Here is an 18,283-nt window from a genome sequence, read left to right as displayed (position 1 = left end):
ACTTATATCCAACACACAAATATATATATTTACAATTTTATAGACTACATTTTTTTTATAGAACAGGGGGCAAACGGGCAGGAGGCTCACCTGATATTAAGTGATACTGCCCATGGACACGCTCGATTCCAGAGGGCTCGCGAGTGTATCTGAATTTGTACGCTCTTTTCTTGAAGGACCCTATGTCAAATTGGTTCGGAAATATTTCAGTGGGCAGCCGGTTCCACAAAGTGGTGGTGCGCGGCAAAAACTGCCTTCAAAAAACGCGCAGTTGTGAAACAATAATAATAGGCATAATTAAATAGAAAAATACCTTTAACGCTAGCAACATTTCCTCGCTGTATTGAGATACATTTTATTACTTAGTTAAGGAACATTTATTAACCAATGTTTATCAATAGATTGTCCATGAACAAAATAATTACATAAGCAACCTTTCGAAATTGTCATATACGTCATAAATTTATATAATTTGTTGTAGTAAAAGTCTTAAAATTGAAATTTTAAATTGTTTATACGGCTTTAAAGTGTTATAAATAAATAATTATTAATTTGTTTTTCTTTACAGGTAAGTTGGAGCAATCGTTATCCAGTTGTGAGTACATAGCACTGAATGTTTTTACATTTAAGTAAAATGTAATGTTTAAACATACAAATAATACTACAATTTAAAATATAATATAATAAATAAATATTTAAAATATATATAAATATTTTATTGGCTTTCCCAATTTATAAATTGAATATCTTTCTTTATGTAAACCAATAAAAGCAGATAAACAAAAATCGGTATGACATGAATCTTTTATAAAACTTAAAGTGATCGAATTAAAATTATTTAATTAAAATAAATATTTAAGATAATAAATTGTACAACATTTTTGCTTGGTCTACGAGAGTTTTCTTTTGTAAGACAAATTCTTTATTTTAAACAAACATACTATTAACGTAATCAATCATTAAGACTGTCTTTGTCGAAAATAAACATTTGAATTATAATGTTTAAAGAGCTTTATTTTCTCATTACAAAATATGTGTTTTATTTACTTGCGAAACTTGGTATATACGAGCGAGATACACGTCGCCATTAGCCGTCCCAACGTTAGTCTTCTATGTTCACTCTAACAAGCATCTTCAATGCCTTTTTGAATTTGTTAAATGCGCCCATATTGGGAATTTCTAAAAATTTTAGCTTTTTACGGATTATAGTTATGTATTATTGTATTTAAACTTATAATTATTTGTACATAATTTTAAATTTAAACCGACGTTTCGCGTGCTTTACAGCGTGCGTGGTCACCGTGACACACACCGTACAAATAATTATAAGTTTAAATACAATAATACATAACTATAATCCGTAAAAAGTGTTTTTCTTTAAATGTGTAAAAGTTATGTAAATAAAAGACAATAAAATTTTAGCTCATACAAGCCATGCTATGTGAACACTAAACGTAAAAATAACTATTCGTTATAGGTTAAATATAGGAACACATTATGCGCGTCACAAAATCACGGAAACTGACATCTCGCCGGCCTTCTGAGAGTATTGACTCTTACTTATTTATTACTTATTTTTCTCGTTTACAAACCTGTTTTAATATTCTACATGACAATACACTATTATATACAATATACCATACAATAACGGATTATTTCATTTTAAATGTCATTCCTAAAAATAAAACGCTTTTGAAAACGCGTAAAAATTAAACGATGGCTTTGAATGAATTTATAATTAAATACATTTCTCTTGTTAGCAACAAAAGGCTTACAATACCAGCAAAACAGTTGTTCGTATGTTGACCTCTTGTTTTTGACAGGTCAGACAAGTTTACGACATTTCCTCATAATATTTTCCATTGATGTACTCTAGTGTGAAATGCGAAAGAAAGAAATAATGATCTAGTGATAGTCTGTGGTGATCTGCTTTTGAACGAACATTTAACAATGTTCACTTTATTGTTGCAAATGTTACTAATAAAATAAAATATGTTTATTTTGGAATATAAGATATAGGTATCACTTATTCCACGTCATCAAATTGAATGGGCATCCCTAATCATCGGCAAAGAATACAGAGACTGAGAGAAAAAGCCAGCGTAAAAAACTCTCGGTACTCTTTTAAAATAGCAAATCATGAAACAAAACTTATTTTAAAACATATATCGCAAGTTAATTAGAAGTAGCCTGCCTAGCACTAGCCCCAGGCCCCTTTATCAACTTGATAATCGTTAACTCAATAAAACCCTAAATTCATTTCATTCATCATTCATTTGTATAAACACTAGAAAATGTATTGTATAAATTTTCAACGTACCTTTAGCATGACGTAAAATTCAATTCGTAGGGAAAATAAAATGTTACTCGTATACATCAACGAAGTAGACGTTCATAATATCTTATGACATTATACATTTTAAAGGTGTATAAAAATTGATATTCGCTAAACGAAATGAACAAATTTTTGAACGTGTGACTCTTATTTTTTAAACTCTAATCTGCATTCACCTGTTGAAGTTCAATGACTGCATATAAGGTATTCCTATCGACTATTTCTCACTAATTCTCAGGCCTGACGCATATCACCACAAACAGTTACCCATTGTGTAGTTACATTGAATTCAGAACAATAATAACCTAGTATCAACATGGTGTAAATCGGTAACTTAATCAATCAAAATCAAAAATCATTAATTCATATAGGTAATGTACAATTAGGAACGTCAAAAAAAGAAATATATATTAAATTGTTCCAATTTTACATTTACTGACAGTTCTCAAATCAAGGGCGTAGAATGGAAGAGAAGAACAGGCAATAACTAATTAAGTCACTTCAATCTTTATCGCATCAATATTTGAGCTGAAGAGCTTCTTTCTTACACTAATATCAGGAACTGCTTCGAATAAATTCAAAAATGCCTTTTTTATATATAGAACAGAGGGCAGACGCCCATGGACACTCGTAATGCCAGAGGGCTTCGCAAGTGCGTTGCCGGCCTTTTGACCTGTCTGTCGCCTCAACAACGTATATTTATCCTAAAAAGTTAATTAAAGTTTTTAAACAGAAGAAAGAGAACATATATATATAAATACTAGCGGATCCGACAGACGTTGTCCTGTCTACACGTCTTTAATTTCAAAATTTCAATTTTTAATAAGCCATTTTGATGAAAATTATTATTCAAATTTTATGACAATATCTAACGATCCAGCACATGGTCACATACGATATGACACAATGATAACAAAACTTTTTTTAAATTTCGGGACAGACTAAAATTAAAATTCGAATATTATTTAAAATTTGACACTGCGATGGTAGCGCCGTCTGTCGGATCCAATGTAAAACATTCCAAAATCAACAACAACTAATAAATTGAAAATTATTAAAAAAAACATTGTCCAGCGGACAAAATTGTCAATCTAAACCATTCCCAGATACCCTTGAACACACACAAAAAATTTCGTCTAAATCGGTCCAGTCGTTTAGGAGGAGTTCAGTCACATACACACGCACACAAGAAATATATATATTAAGATATTACAATTTCTTAAAAGCCAAAAAATGTCAAACTTTCTCAGCTAGGAACAATTCTTATCGGAAAATTCACTGTCGTATTGACGTATATGAATACGTAAATAATAATATCACTAAACTGGTATCAATTAACATCAGGTGAGCCTCCTGCCCGTTTGCCCCCTGTTCTATAAAAAAATTGCGATAAATGAAAAGATTAAATATAATCCTCAAAAGACGTAAAGTTTTAATATTTTGATTGATTGATGGCTTTATGTGACCGGATGTATCTCCAAGATTATCTAAGAGTTAATTTATGACGATGGCAGCACAATCGAAAATTGTCATTGTATTTTTTTAAACCTTGGTTTATGTTAAAGGTCGAATGAGCGTTGAAAATTGTGACAATTTTTATTCGATCTTGGACTTAGCTTGTAGGAAATACAAATGATACAGTCACCGCTAATATAATGTGATAGTAAAAATAATAATCAAATCAAATCCAAAATCATTTATTCATATAGGTAACATAATGAACGTCAAAAAAAGAAATATACATTAGATGATTCTAATTTTACATTCACTGCCAGTTCTCAAATCAAGGGCGTAGAACGGAAGAGAAGAACTAGCAATAAACTCCCCGCCATTCTTTATAATCGCCAAGTTTTTTTTACACAACGTTTGTAAGGAGCTGCAACCATTACACCATGTTCCACATGACATCTTGAGTAATAAAGAATAATAAAATAAATTAAAAACAAAGATTAGTCCTCTATCAGCAGCATGATACATCGACACGTTCTGAAATTCCTGTGAAGTTTATACTGCTGTTTTTATGTTTTTTCTTGATGTGATAGCAATTCAATTCAATTAAAAATCATTTATTCACATAACTACATAATTATGAATATAAAAAAGAAGAAATATACATCAGTAAGGTCCCCCCTTATCCTACCATATCCAAGACAAACAAAGACAAAAAATTATATTGAATAATTCTTTATAAATAAGTGGTATTATACAACCAAGTAAATGTAAAATAGGTAATATGACAGTCGCAGTGGTGGGAGATGATTTGCGTAAGGTTGCCATTTCCTTTGTCATTACGTACTTCCTTTTGTTGCAACGTGAGCATGTGGGTTAGGGACAGATGTAATGATAACGTTCGCAAATCTTTACCTAGAAATAAGTTGGTAGAAATAGGCCTGTAACCGTTAATTAGTTGAAAATTTTTGGAATCGCTTTTTGAAGTTTAATTGATGAATTAAATATTTCCCGTGTCGCGCAGGACATTGAAAAATCTATGATTAACGGAAATCACAGTGCAATTTCGTTGGTGATTGCCTGGTTTATTATTATTTATAAATTATTCTCAAATATGCGGTCATCTACCTATAACACCCCGGCTCATATTTTTTATAGAACCGGCAGGAGGCATACCGGCGCGGTGTCGCGAGAGCGTTGCCGGCTTTTTAAAAATTGGTCCGTTTTTTTCTTGAAGGACCCTAAGTCGAATTGGTTCTGAAATACTACAGTAAACAAAGAAACAAAAATCATTTATTCATGTACGTAACACACTGTACCCTTATGAACGTCAAAAAAGAAATATACATTGATTGCTTCTAATTTTACATTGACTGCCACTTCTCAAATCAAGGGCGTAGAACGGAAGAGAACTGGCAGTAAACTCTCCGCCACTCTTTTTAATCGCCAAGTTTTTTCTTTTACACAACGTTTGTAAGAAGCTGCAACCATTACACCATTAAATCATACATCCATCTGACATCTTGAGTAATAAATAATAATAAAATAAATTTAAAAAAAAGATTTGTCTATCAGCAGGAGGCATGGTGAAATAGGAGCACGCACTTACATACTCGCGGGAACAACACGCAAATCCATACGAGTAGAATATTGCTCATCGCGACGTCCGATGTTGTTTCTACTAGACAAAGCTCACATTATCAGCCATCTGTTTTGTGTTGCGCACATAGAAAGTCACATTGGTGCAGCCGGGGAAACTGAGCAATTTATGTATGATTTATTTCTATGTAATTTGATTTATAAGGATATAGTATCAGGGTAGGGCGCTAATTTATAATACTATCTTAAATTATACGGCGTAGTTCCGTTCAATATTTCGAAACGACATCGTTTCACACTTCCTTTAACGCAACCTAACCGGTAACTTTTTGTTCTGAACGTTAATTTGGTTTTGCATGATTTAGAGGCATTTATACAATTAATATTATTACTATACTTACTAGAAGGTATATTTATTGTATAGACCGAGTGTGTAAATAATACATATATATATTTTTCAAGCCATAATGTTCAATGACCAGTAATTTCGGGACTTCAAGCAACTGAGTGGAAGTGGGCGGTACATGTAGCGCGATTCATAGATGCTAGGTGGGCGAAAACAGGAACTACATAGAGACACAACAGGCAAACGCTACAGAGGATAACCCTTCGCTAGAAGGGGGGGGGGAGACATCCAGACAAGTTAGAATTAACAAATAACCATCAGACAGGTACCGAAATCTGAGGCCCAAACCTCAAAAGCTTGTAGTGCCACTGAATTTTTATTTCTTGTACTGAAATATTGATAACAGATATCTGTAATATTATACATTAAGTTTATATATCAAGTTTCATAGGCTGAGATAATGAAAGGTTTACGAGGTAGAATTGAAATCGTCAATAATTCTGAAATAAATACTGCTTGAGGCAATGAAAATCTGCTGTTGCCAGTTGGATATTACGAAAGGTGTCTTAATAAGTCAAGTTTAGTACCGTAGTTAGATATCTTTTAAGCACTAGTTCATACCATTGATTTAAATTGAATTCTACTGAGTTTCTAAGCTGTTTGTGTTGGCTTGAATCTGTGACTCTCACTCCTGAGGTCGTAGGTTCAATCCCGGCTGTGCACCAATGGACTTTCTATATGCGCATTTGACATTCGCTGGAATGGTGAAGAAAAACGTGAGAAAACCGGCTTAAAGTCGACGGCGTATTTCAGGCACATCTATGATGATATTGATATTAGAAGATACTAGATGATATTGGAAGAATTCTGAAGCTCAGACGCAAAAAAGGTTGCAGCGCCATTGATTTATTAGTAGTGTAGTAGTTAGTGGTTATATAATATTTTGGATGTTTAGAGTATCAGAACAGAAGAGACACACTACTTTTCTATATTACTGGCATCGACAGGAACGGCGCGGCGTTTAGCTACATACAGTAATATTTTTTTATATGTAGAAAAAATCAGACATTTAATCGATTTTAATACAAAGACTTCAAAAAATCATAAATAAATTTTATATTTTAAGTCTAATTGTTATCGTCGCTATAAAAATATTACAATTTCATTACAAGTTAATGCTTTCTAGTGAAACAAAAAGATCATATATTGGTACCAAAGAAATATGAGAAGAAAACAGTTTCGAAGGTGGAAGAACTAGGAAAATATGGACAAGGTAAGCTTAGAACAGAGCAGAGTGGAAAGAAATGGAGGAAGCTTTTGCCAAAGTTGGGTCAGCAGTTGTCGGTGTCTCCGACTCACTAGAGACAATAGTTCAATATTAAAATGTATGTAAAATATCTGTCTGAATAAAGGCTTATATTATTAATGTTTTCTAATCCAAAGGTGTCATGGATTTGCGTATATACAAAGGATGTCGACACAATGGTGCCTACGCCTCCAAATAGGCGTATTCCTTTCAATCTAACAGCTGAGACAGTTGAGCCATGCTTAACTTTAAGCTTGATTAGTTTAATTATTATCTGATGTGGATCACCAAGGAGACAAAATTATTTTCATCGATCTGTATTCTCCCAAACAAAAACAATCGGCTTGTGCATCTGTTTCATGATCATACGTCACACTAATCAAATAAGTGATCAGCCTCTAATACACTCGCCGCGGTTTCGAAATATTGGTCTAGGGCCGGTTTCCTTACGATGTTTTCCTTCACTTCGTTAAATGCGCACAAATATATAAAGTGCATTGGTGCTGGGGATCGAACCTACAATCTCAGGGATGAGAGTTCAATGCCGAAGGCAGGCCAATACTGAATTTATAAAGAATAAGCCAGCCTCGCACGACTGAATATGTTTTTACATACCGTCGAATAAGTAAAATAATTAGATGTAGCCTGTCTAGCACTAGTGCCTATCTGAATTAGACATATTGTTTTGATTTATTTATTTTATTTCATTCATAAATAATATACACCATTAAAATTTTTTTACTTAAAATACTTTAAAAAAATGAAGTTAAAATTTTAATAAAAGCATTATCGGTAATTTTCAATTTCGTATTGAAAATTATCGTTATCGATGTATTTATTTTTTAAATTTAAGTAACTAGGTCGTATTGACAAGGCTATGGTTCAGGGTTTCCTACATTACACTAAGCTTTCTACAATAAGGCTGTTTATTGACAATTGACGTCTTGTCCTTGACAGGCCTCTGAGTTGATAAGATAAAAAAACAATATATATATATATATATAATATTTAATTATTATAATTACAGAAAATGTATAGCTAGTATATATATATATATACATTGGCTAGGTTTGTATTACATCAATAAAATAGTAATCTGTGTTATGGCAGGTATATTTCTGTCTGTTTTATAAATACATAATTTTCTTTATATACAAACTTTTTACTATAAAAACGATAATTTTAAATTTATAACGTTTTTTAACGGTAAAAATAGTTTGATCAGCGGCTACACTATGATGATTAACACTGTGCGGTCTTTCGGTCGAATTACATATTTATATATATCAGACTTTTTTCCCATAGTGGTTGGCAGAGTCCAAGTATTTTCCGCGTGCTCTGCCTTGCTACAGTCCTGACATACCTCTGACGCATCCACTTTCATGATATTCACCATACACCTTGTTGGTTATGGGTAACATATACTCTAGTATGTCATGGACTTGGTCCAGGTATGAACGCCAAGAACTACTCAACTTGACTAAATATTAAATACTTTTACTCCCTCAATATCATTTCATAGCAGAGTTTATGAAACATTACCATCATATGCGCTATGCATGCATGTATCTAGATTCCATCCATCCTTGTGTTTTTATAAAACTATAATATATTAAACGCTGGATTTAGTATGGTCTATATTGCTTAGTAAATGAGTTTAAAGTGGAAAAATAAACGTAAACATTTTCATGGCTCGTTAGAAATCGAGTCTAATTTCACGTTTCGTTAATTTTTCTTTCTTTTTGTCTTTCAAAGTATGTTAATATTTATTTGAGTTTGAGTGAGTCAAACTTATATACTACGTTTATTTTTCATCTATTTTAAAAACATTTTAATTGCACTGTGTTTAATTGAAGTACTCATAAACACAGTGTAAACACTTTGACGGATAGAAACGAAAATCTCTAATAAGAATTCCCTTATCGTTATCTCTGCGGTATTTTTATTTAATTTTAATTTTTTTGTACTCCTACAGCTAACACAAAATACATATAATATCAAACAAATACACCGAGAACATTGCCACAGATGGAATGCATGATATGTTATAACTTAAAAGATTTACAAAAAGGAACAAACAAACAAAGTATTCAATACAATTAACTAATTGATTAAATTTAATTAATATAGGTAAGGTATTCTATAATAATAATAATAGTAATATCTACATTTAATTTATATTATACTTGTCACTATGGTTATATTGTCCTATTATGCGGAGTTGGCCTCGCGGGTTCGAACACCATCTATGCATGGACTTTGTAAGTGGGCATATAATATTCGCTCGAACGGTGAAAGAAAATATCGTGAGACAACCAGCTTCCTTTAGACTCAAAAAATCGATGGTTTGTCAAGCTAAAAACAGAAATCTGAGGCCGAGACCTAAAAAGGTTGTAGCCAGAGATTTATTTATTTCATTTTTAGCGATTATCTGTTATTACCTTAGTCATTTCTTACTAATTTTGGATCTGTTCGAGCGAATGTCAAACACGCACGTAGGAAAGTCCATAGATACACAGCCGGGAATCAAACCTACGATAAGATTCGCTATAGCCACCAGGTCAATATTCCTCTAGAAAGTCCTTATACAGGAAAAAGACACGTCTGTATGAAAATTAAAGATACAGGAAACAGTCATTTTGGAGGTTTATCAAAGGTTACTTCAAGTTCATATATCGAAATTTACATCACGTATCAGTGGAACGAAAAAGCACTTTGGAATTTTATAAGTACAGTTTGAATCGGCAGTTATCTCTACGTAGGTATGAGATAGTACAGTGCTATAGCAAGCCTACAGAAACACTCTAGTATATTATTTCTAATCAATAATAATAAGCCTTTAATTATCCACGTCATATAATTATGTATATAACAAAAATATTTACTATTCTAAGTTGCGGCCACCGGCAAGACCTCTTCTAACTTTTTCCTCGTTAATTTATTTTGCCATCGTCATGCAACTTTTTCCAGGTACCCTTTCGATCCTGTCAGCAATCCATACCTAATAGGTGACCCAAAATAAGCAAGAATGCACAAATTAAAAAAAATACACACGAAACAAAAATCAAACATTAATTCGAAAAAACAAAATCGGTTTTTTGGTCCAGTTGCTCTTATGTGAAAAGTTTTGCGGACGATGTGTGTTTCACTTGAGCAGAGATAGCCTAGTGGCTACAGTGTTCGACTCCTTGAGGTTGTAGGTTCAATTCCCGACTGTGCACCAATTTATTTTCTGTCTATGTGCGCATTTAACATTCGTTCGAACGGTTATCTGAGGCAGCTCGTTTTAGACTTAAAAAATCGATGGCGTGTGTCAGGCACAGGAAGCTGATTACTTACATTACTTGACAAAAGAAATACAGAAATCTGAGGCTAACACCTAAAAAGGTAGCACCACTGATCGGTCATCAGGTTGGAAAATGGCCACGATGACGTGTGTACACGCGTTAGAAGTCATACTTCTTTGGCGTACGGAAAAAAAACTAAAATGCAGTAGTGATTAACGATAAATATTAAAATTAATCAAAAAGATTTTATTGAAATAACTGAATTATTAGTAAATACTATCACCGTCTTTTATGAAATTTATTTAAAAACACCAAAATAATATTTATTTATTCACACTGTTTAATTGTACTGTTAAGAAACACCTGCTCTAAATATAAAAATACTAGAACATACAACATGAACATAGTTATCGATTTCCATGCCACCTAGACCTAACTTTACGTTGTTAAATTTAGGTGTTACTGTGCGCGCGCATCGTAAAATTTCACTCATCATTTTTCTCCATCGCGCCAAAAGAAATAACTTCAAAAAATATCTCAGCTTCCTAAATTAGTTGAAGCTGCTCAAAAACAGTTTTAAGCGACTGCGATCTTAAACCAAGCAGTTGCTACCCAACGTGTTGTGTTACCACACCTATTGTAAATGGTTTATTAGGCAAGCACAAACAGTTGAAGGCTGATGTTTAATGTATGCGATGAGATTTGCGTTAACTGTTGTAATTAACTGCAAACAAATCTTTTTCAAATTGTAAAAGAATTATTACTAAAACGTTGAATGATGAATATGTGATTTAAAAATAGATACACTAACTACCAATAAGTAATATTTAAATAATAAAAAAATCATGTTAGATAAATTAAGAGTGTGAGTGTAAGTTTGACACACTTTCAATGCCAGCAATTACGCGCTGTACTGCGTTCGACACTCGCGGACTGCGACACATCGTTGACCGAGACACAAGCTCTGGGGTCTTACCAGGCTCCAACCTAAATAGATAAAAGTCTTTAAGATACGGTTGATAGTGTGGAGCAGTCTCGATGGAGATTTTGCTCTGACGTCGAACAGCTCTCAACACATCTCATGGTCTAGGTCAGCTCATAGTCTAGCTGACTGATTAGACATAGACATAGACATAGACATATTACAAGATAAATACTTTTTTTTATATAACAGGGGGCAAACGGGCAGGAGGCTCGCCCGATGTAAAGTACCGCCACCCATGGACACTCTCAATGCCAGAGGGTTCGCGAGTGCGTTGCCGGCCTTTTAAAAATTGGTACTCTCTTTTCACGATAATTTCATAGAACAAGGGCACAGTTTTATGTTCAGCAAAATTGCAAGGAAACGCTTATAATATAAAATGCAGTCGATAAAAAATAATTATTTAGTATTTTATAAAGTGATATTAGAATAATTAAATAATTTATGGTAACGAAATGAATTGAGGTTTCAACTACTTTTCAGTGAAATTGTTTAATTACATTTTGTTCGCTTTCTACGTTTTTGTTCGTAAATTGTTTGAGAAATAAAAGTATTTTAGTTTTTAAGTAAGGGTTTTTCATTTCGTTATATTTGGACAATCAAATATATTATTACAATATTCATAAATTAAAACAAACAATTTAAATTAAACATTTACCTATACATAAATGAATTTATTTTTAATAGAATCACCGACATTCTGAACTATCTTTGAGTGTATTAAAGAAAAATGAAGGATGATTTATGGCCCTAAAATGTGTCTAATATAAATGGCGCTTCAATATATCTACTCTGAGATCATATTTTTTTATTAATTGGTGATTAGGTACAGAATGCTGATTTTTAGGTCAACGTGCTGGTTTTCCAATCATATGTTCCATTGCATACGGTATTCTATATATAACTCGCTTTACATAGAAAGGAACTATATATTTAAATTTTTTTTGTAAAACTTATGTCAATTGTCATACATTTTAAATGGAAGGTTATGTAAAATATGCCGTGTATTTAGTACTATGTATGATGTGATAAACTAAATAAATAAACAAAAGCTATTGAGCCGTGATTCGAACGCAAGACTTCTGACAAGACTAGCCACTAAGCAACTACTCCCAAATGTCCCAAAAAATCGGCTTCATGTGCTTGACTTTGACCGATAGTTTTATGTGTGTGTCTGTAGTTTCGACATGTAAATGTTATATAATTATTGGCTCATAACTTTTACTTGTGTTTTACGGGTATTACGACATTGTTATATATAATACGATTAAATAATTACGTGCAAGTAAGAAGTGAAAAAAATCGCGTTTCATGTTGAACGTTTTATTGAAATATGGTTTGAAAATGGCAGAATCTCAGCTTGCTTTTACAGGGTGGGTTTTTAAATAAGTTTCTGAATTTAGCTTAACCAGTTATAATAGATTGGTTCATGTATATATTACAAAACAATTTATGAACGTTGAAAAATAATTCCAATACATATATAACATGGTCATGGTCTCTACTAGGGTTGCAGCGCCGCTGATTTTATTCTAATTATTTTTAAATTTAAGTAAGCGTCAAAGTTTACAAGCTATAAGATAGCGTAAAGTTGTATCAGCGAAAATAATAAGGTAATATTTTAATACTAATGATATTTACATAGCTTATTTGAGCTGTCAGTCAGAGGACATTATCTTAATACTGATAATTATGACAGGACAATTTGAACTCCACTATCCTAACAGTCATGTATGTATCTGTCCTTTATCAATATAATGTTAACAATGTGACAGAAAGAGTCAACTAACGATAGACCTGATTTCGATTTTATTTTATATGTTAAACTTACATAAGTTAAGTGTTAGTAGAAACGTCATTAACATTACTATAACACTTCGTTAACGAGCTCTTGTTAATGACTACATAGTCAATGAATTATGTAATTAAAAAATCAAGAACAAACTATAAAAATTTAAGTTTACCAAAGAATCGTTAAAATTCAGAGTTCGAATCCTGGCTGTACGCCGAAAGAAATACTTGCTCGTATAGCGGAAATTTGCGTCTTTATATATCGACGATAAAATAGGAGGCATTTTCAACTTTCTAACATTCTATTTTATTATTAAAACAGATACTGTATAAAACTGTAGAGCCTGGGTTCGAATCTTTGTGAAACATTAATAATATTACCCTTTAAAATTGGCTTCAATTATGTCTTGTTTATTATTATTATTACTATATATTATATTTAGCTGATATTATTTGGGGAAAAAAATTGTAAACACTGTTTGGGTATTAGTAATACGTATATCAAATACTAAAATAAACATTTTCCATACTTCCATTTGAAATTCAGTGAATTTCACTTCTTTACTTTTTCTATTGGATTGGATGATCCGAAAAGGTCTACTCAGCTCTATAAATAAAGATCAATATTATTTATACATAGTCCGCATAGTACAGGTTGAATTAATTAATTGAACGTCCATTTTGGATAGAAAAATACAATCACGAGATAAATTAGCAAATACTAATTTATTATACGTAAAATGTCACTGAGTATGTGCCGCTACAGACGAAGCGTCCTTGTCTTTTTTGTTCATTTACTTGCCATTCGCCATTCACTATACTGTAAATTCAGATTAAATACTGGTAGATACCAAATACATATATAAAGAATATAGTATGTCCTTTTAATTTATAAAACATTACATTAAAATTTTAGGGGATATAGTATTATTATTTCGTAATTCGGTCACACAATGCACAGGCTAATCGATTATGTGGACGTTCGCCAACTATGTAGATGAATTGATCAAATCAAAAACTCGTACGTCGTCGTCAAAATAATGACAATAAAAGAAGTGCAGAAGGGATATATGTGGAGGAAAATCATTCATCAGATCTTTATGATCTGATGAATGATTTTCCTACATACATATACATATACAACTGACCTCGATCATCAGTCATGAGTTACCGACACACGCAAGTTTTAGTATCTAAGGATACTCTTCTCTCTGTGACAAAGGCACTTATCTTTGCACGCTAAATTAATATACTCTATATCATAATCATAGCGTTAATGGATTCAGAGAGATAAGAAACAGCTCAGTCTTTTAGTAGAAGAATGCAATTATATTTATAATCTTTAATCGATTTTAAAAAGGCATGTTTTGGCCTAGTGGCTTCAGCGTGCTATCTCAGCCCTGAGATCGTAGGTTCGATCCCTGGCGTGCCGAAGAACTTTTTTTCTACGTGCGCATTTAACATTCGCTCGCAGTGAAGGAAAACATCGTGAGGAAAATGGCTTGCCTATAAGATAAATCATTAAACAGATACAGAAATTGGTTGAAGGGCCACTGATTTTTAATCGATTTAAAAACGTATATTAAGATCACATCGTAATATTTCGCAATAACTTTCATTTCTCCCCAAAGAAAGTAATAATTGGGATTCAGGCAATGTTCACAAACGTATTATAATGTGCACCGAATCTAAAGCATGCGCTTTCATTCTATTAGGAAAGTGTTTACGTGACATTTCTTATATTTACAACGATATACGACGTTATTTTGGGATTTGGAAGGAAAAATGTTTCAACTAAATGCGGACTCCAACTTGAGCCGAAATATGTTGTCACTACATTTTATTGCAAAGTTACTCTTATCATATTTTACTATCATATTATGTTATATAAAATTTCATACATATTTTCTAAAGTTCATATTTACTTAATCAAAATTCGCCACAAAAAGTATTGGTTTCCGGCTGTTACTTTGTGTCCATCTTTTAAGCATTCAATGTGTTTAACGCCCCACATTTATCCTCCTGGAATGTCTACTTCGAAGATTAAATGGCTGTAAAAATTAGTTCTGTCGTATTACTTTCAATATTCTCCGAATTTCGAGAATGGATATTGTTACATAACATGCACATTTACACTGAGGTACCCCCTACTGTTCGCATTAAGCGGTTTTTGACCCTTTGATAAAATTCCAGAAATGCCGTTACAAAAAAAATATGGCTACAACATCAATTCACTTGTTTACAGAAATCTTGATATGCCTTTGCGAAAAATGTAATTAATACCCTTTTTATATATAATAGGGGGGCTTGTGCGGGACGCCCAAAAAGGGCAGTCATCGAAACCCATAGCTTACATTTGGCAACGACTTCTTTCTTCTACCAGCCCGGCTTTTGCCTTGAATTGATCGCTGATCGACGAGACGTACATATTTTAGTATTGCAGTCTGCATAAATTTTCGTGTTGTCTCGATAAAAAATACCTGACGTGTAGTATATACAGGTATTTGTAATAGATTCGTATGATTATAATTTTGTAACTCTGTAAAAATTTCAAATAATTTTTGCTAGCTAAATAAAGTAGCTAAATTATTATGTAAATACTTAAAATATGAATTCCTCATCATAAAAATAGTGCTACCTTCTATGAGAAATAAATAGGTCTGGGCTTCAGATTTCTGTATATGTTTCATGATCATTTGTCAACCTAATATACAAGTAGATCAGCCTGTGCCTGATTCACGTGGACACTTTGGGTCTAAGGCAAGCCGGATTTTACGATGTTTTCCTTCACCGTTCGAGAGAATGTTAAATGCTCACAAAGAAAGAAAGTCACTAGTTCACAGCCACTGAACCTACGACCTCAGAGATGAGAGTCGCACGCGGACGCCACTAGGTCAACACCTTGTATGTATAACATATATATAAAACAATATCTATATGTTGGGCCTTTAGTTAGTAACACTCGTAGTATCTTTTACCACAAAGTCTAATTTAACAATTATTGGTACATATTCTTAGCTTAGGAAGAAGTGGGAAAGTCCTTAACATTACGGGACTTTATAAAGATCGTTTAAATTTAAAAACAACTAAAATTCAATAAGGAAACTGTTCCTTGTAGCATCGTGTACACTTTGGCCGTTAAAAGGCACTTTATTCCAACGAGATAAAGTTTAATTTGCATTGATAACTTTGGTAAGCAAAGCAAGCATTTCCCGCTAATTGGTGAGTGCGATATCTTTGTCGGTATGCCCATAATTGTCACTTGCGCGTTGTTTTTTGTCTCTGACTCATGCGGACAGGATTCTTAAGGGACTGGAGAGGAATTTTATGGGCTGATTCTTCTTCCGGCTTTACATAAGCGAAATGATCAATTTCTTCGTCGAATTTCATACAGGAAATTCGCAGAATTGAATTTTTTGGATTCATTTTTAAAGCTATGTGTTAATGTGGAATATAAAGCATTCTGAATACATTTCACAAAGGATTTTTTGTTGTCTCTCTCGGTATATTTTCAAGTTATATATTTATGAAGGGTATAAGTATATATTCATGGACTCCCGACAAGCATGATCATTCGTGTTATTTATAACAATACCTAAATACTGCTAATATTAAGATAAAAACTAGACGTAAACTCTCTGTCTATGGGCGAATTTATTGCTAAGCTAAAGAGACAAAAGAATTGTTCAGTTAAATTTGTGCAATAACACCTATTTTTTATGTATAGTGGCGAATAATTCTATAAAAGAGTTCAACGCGCATAGAGCTATATTTGACAGCTATAGAACATGAATTTAAGTAGAATAAGAAAAAATGTAGAATACTAGTATTAATGACGTGTTTTAAGTTGTTTAACCTGTAATTGTTTAAGGCAAAATCGTATGCCAGTTGGAGGAAATTTTGTAAATTAATAAATATATTGGTTTTATTACATTATAGTAATTATATAAGAGTTTTCTATTTAATGATATTAAATATATAAATAAAAATTTCCTATAAGTCTCGCTTCTGCTAATAATTTAAATACCTCGTAATAGCTGTCAATTCCTAATATTAAAAAAAAATTATAGCAAATAAAATCGTACGGCCCTTATTATCTAAGCATAGATACAAATTTAAAGAAAAAGGTTTTAGAATATATAATTGTATTATTTGATGATGAAGATGGCGTGTATTAGTCTAGAAAAACTTATAACTTTTGTTATCAAATTGAGTTATTTTATATAAAATCATAACTAAATGTAAATTTATTATAACCGCCTTTATAACAAAAGACTCGGCCAAGCGTTGCTGTGGCTAAGGTTTTTGTTATATTACATAGTAGTAAATTAATCAAGGGAAACCGTAGGAGAACTTATGTGAAACGTTGGTACCACGACACGGACCTAAACTAAACTACCTTTAACTCAGCGCCATCTGTTAGAATTGTATCAAATAATAAACAAATGTTAATGTTATCGTAATTTTAGTAAGGATGCCTATTTTTTTTGAAAATGAAATATAGCCTATGTCACTCAGGAATGATGTAGCTTTCCAACAGTGAAAGAATTTTTCAAATCTGCTAAGTAGTTTCGGAGCCTATTCAATTCATACAAACAAACAAAAAATCAAACCTTTCCTCTTTATAATATTAGTATAGACTAAATTTACATATGACGATACAATAAATGATAAAACAATCTTGTGTCTTGTCAGATATATAATTGTTTTTATATATTTAAATACTTATATCAACAGAACATTAATATATGACGGTGGACGGCTCAATTCCTTGCCAAGGTAAATCAGTTAATTAATATATATGTGTATGGAACATTCATCATTCGCTGTTCCTCAATCCTTCCTGTTTTCGAATTGCTATTCATGTATATATGAGTAGGCTTTTCACGTTTAAAAAAAATATATTTCTCATAGTGAGAAACAATTTCTATGGAGGCTTACAAGAAAGTCTACAAACGAAATATGAATGTGAATTTGATTTATATATTTCGTCTATACTTATGCGAAAACGTATAAGGATCAATAATAATTCTTTATTAAAGATGTATATTATGTTTGTTGTCCTCCTAATTTTTATTTATAAATTTATTAAAATTAAAATATTTGTAAAATTTGTGCCGTCATGTTTTGTTTTGCTTAGTATTAAATTTTTTATCAGTGAAACTTGTTTAGTTTCCTTAATAAATAA

At 32.1% G+C, this 18,283-nt stretch overlaps 1 protein-coding gene across 6 annotated transcripts in view; it reads left to right on the top strand.

Annotated features, from left to right (window-relative positions):
* Positions 1-18,283, top strand: part of LOC110995954 (A disintegrin and metalloproteinase with thrombospondin motifs 16) — a 98,278-nt gene that overhangs the window by 15,474 nt on the left and 64,521 nt on the right. Inside the window, exon 2 of one of the 6 annotated variants that reach the window (XM_045632772.1) lies at positions 569-595. The exons of the other annotated variants lie outside the window; for them this stretch is intronic. The gene's annotated coding sequence lies outside the window, so the exon portion shown is untranslated. The remainder of the gene's footprint in view (positions 1-568; positions 596-18,283) is intronic. 6 annotated transcript variants of the gene reach the window in all.

This window comes from Pieris rapae, chromosome 20 (genome assembly GCF_905147795.1).
Source record: "Pieris rapae chromosome 20, ilPieRapa1.1, whole genome shotgun sequence".
Taxonomy (NCBI): domain Eukaryota; kingdom Metazoa; phylum Arthropoda; class Insecta; order Lepidoptera; family Pieridae; genus Pieris; species Pieris rapae.
This window is presented reverse-complemented; position numbering and strand designations above follow the sequence as displayed.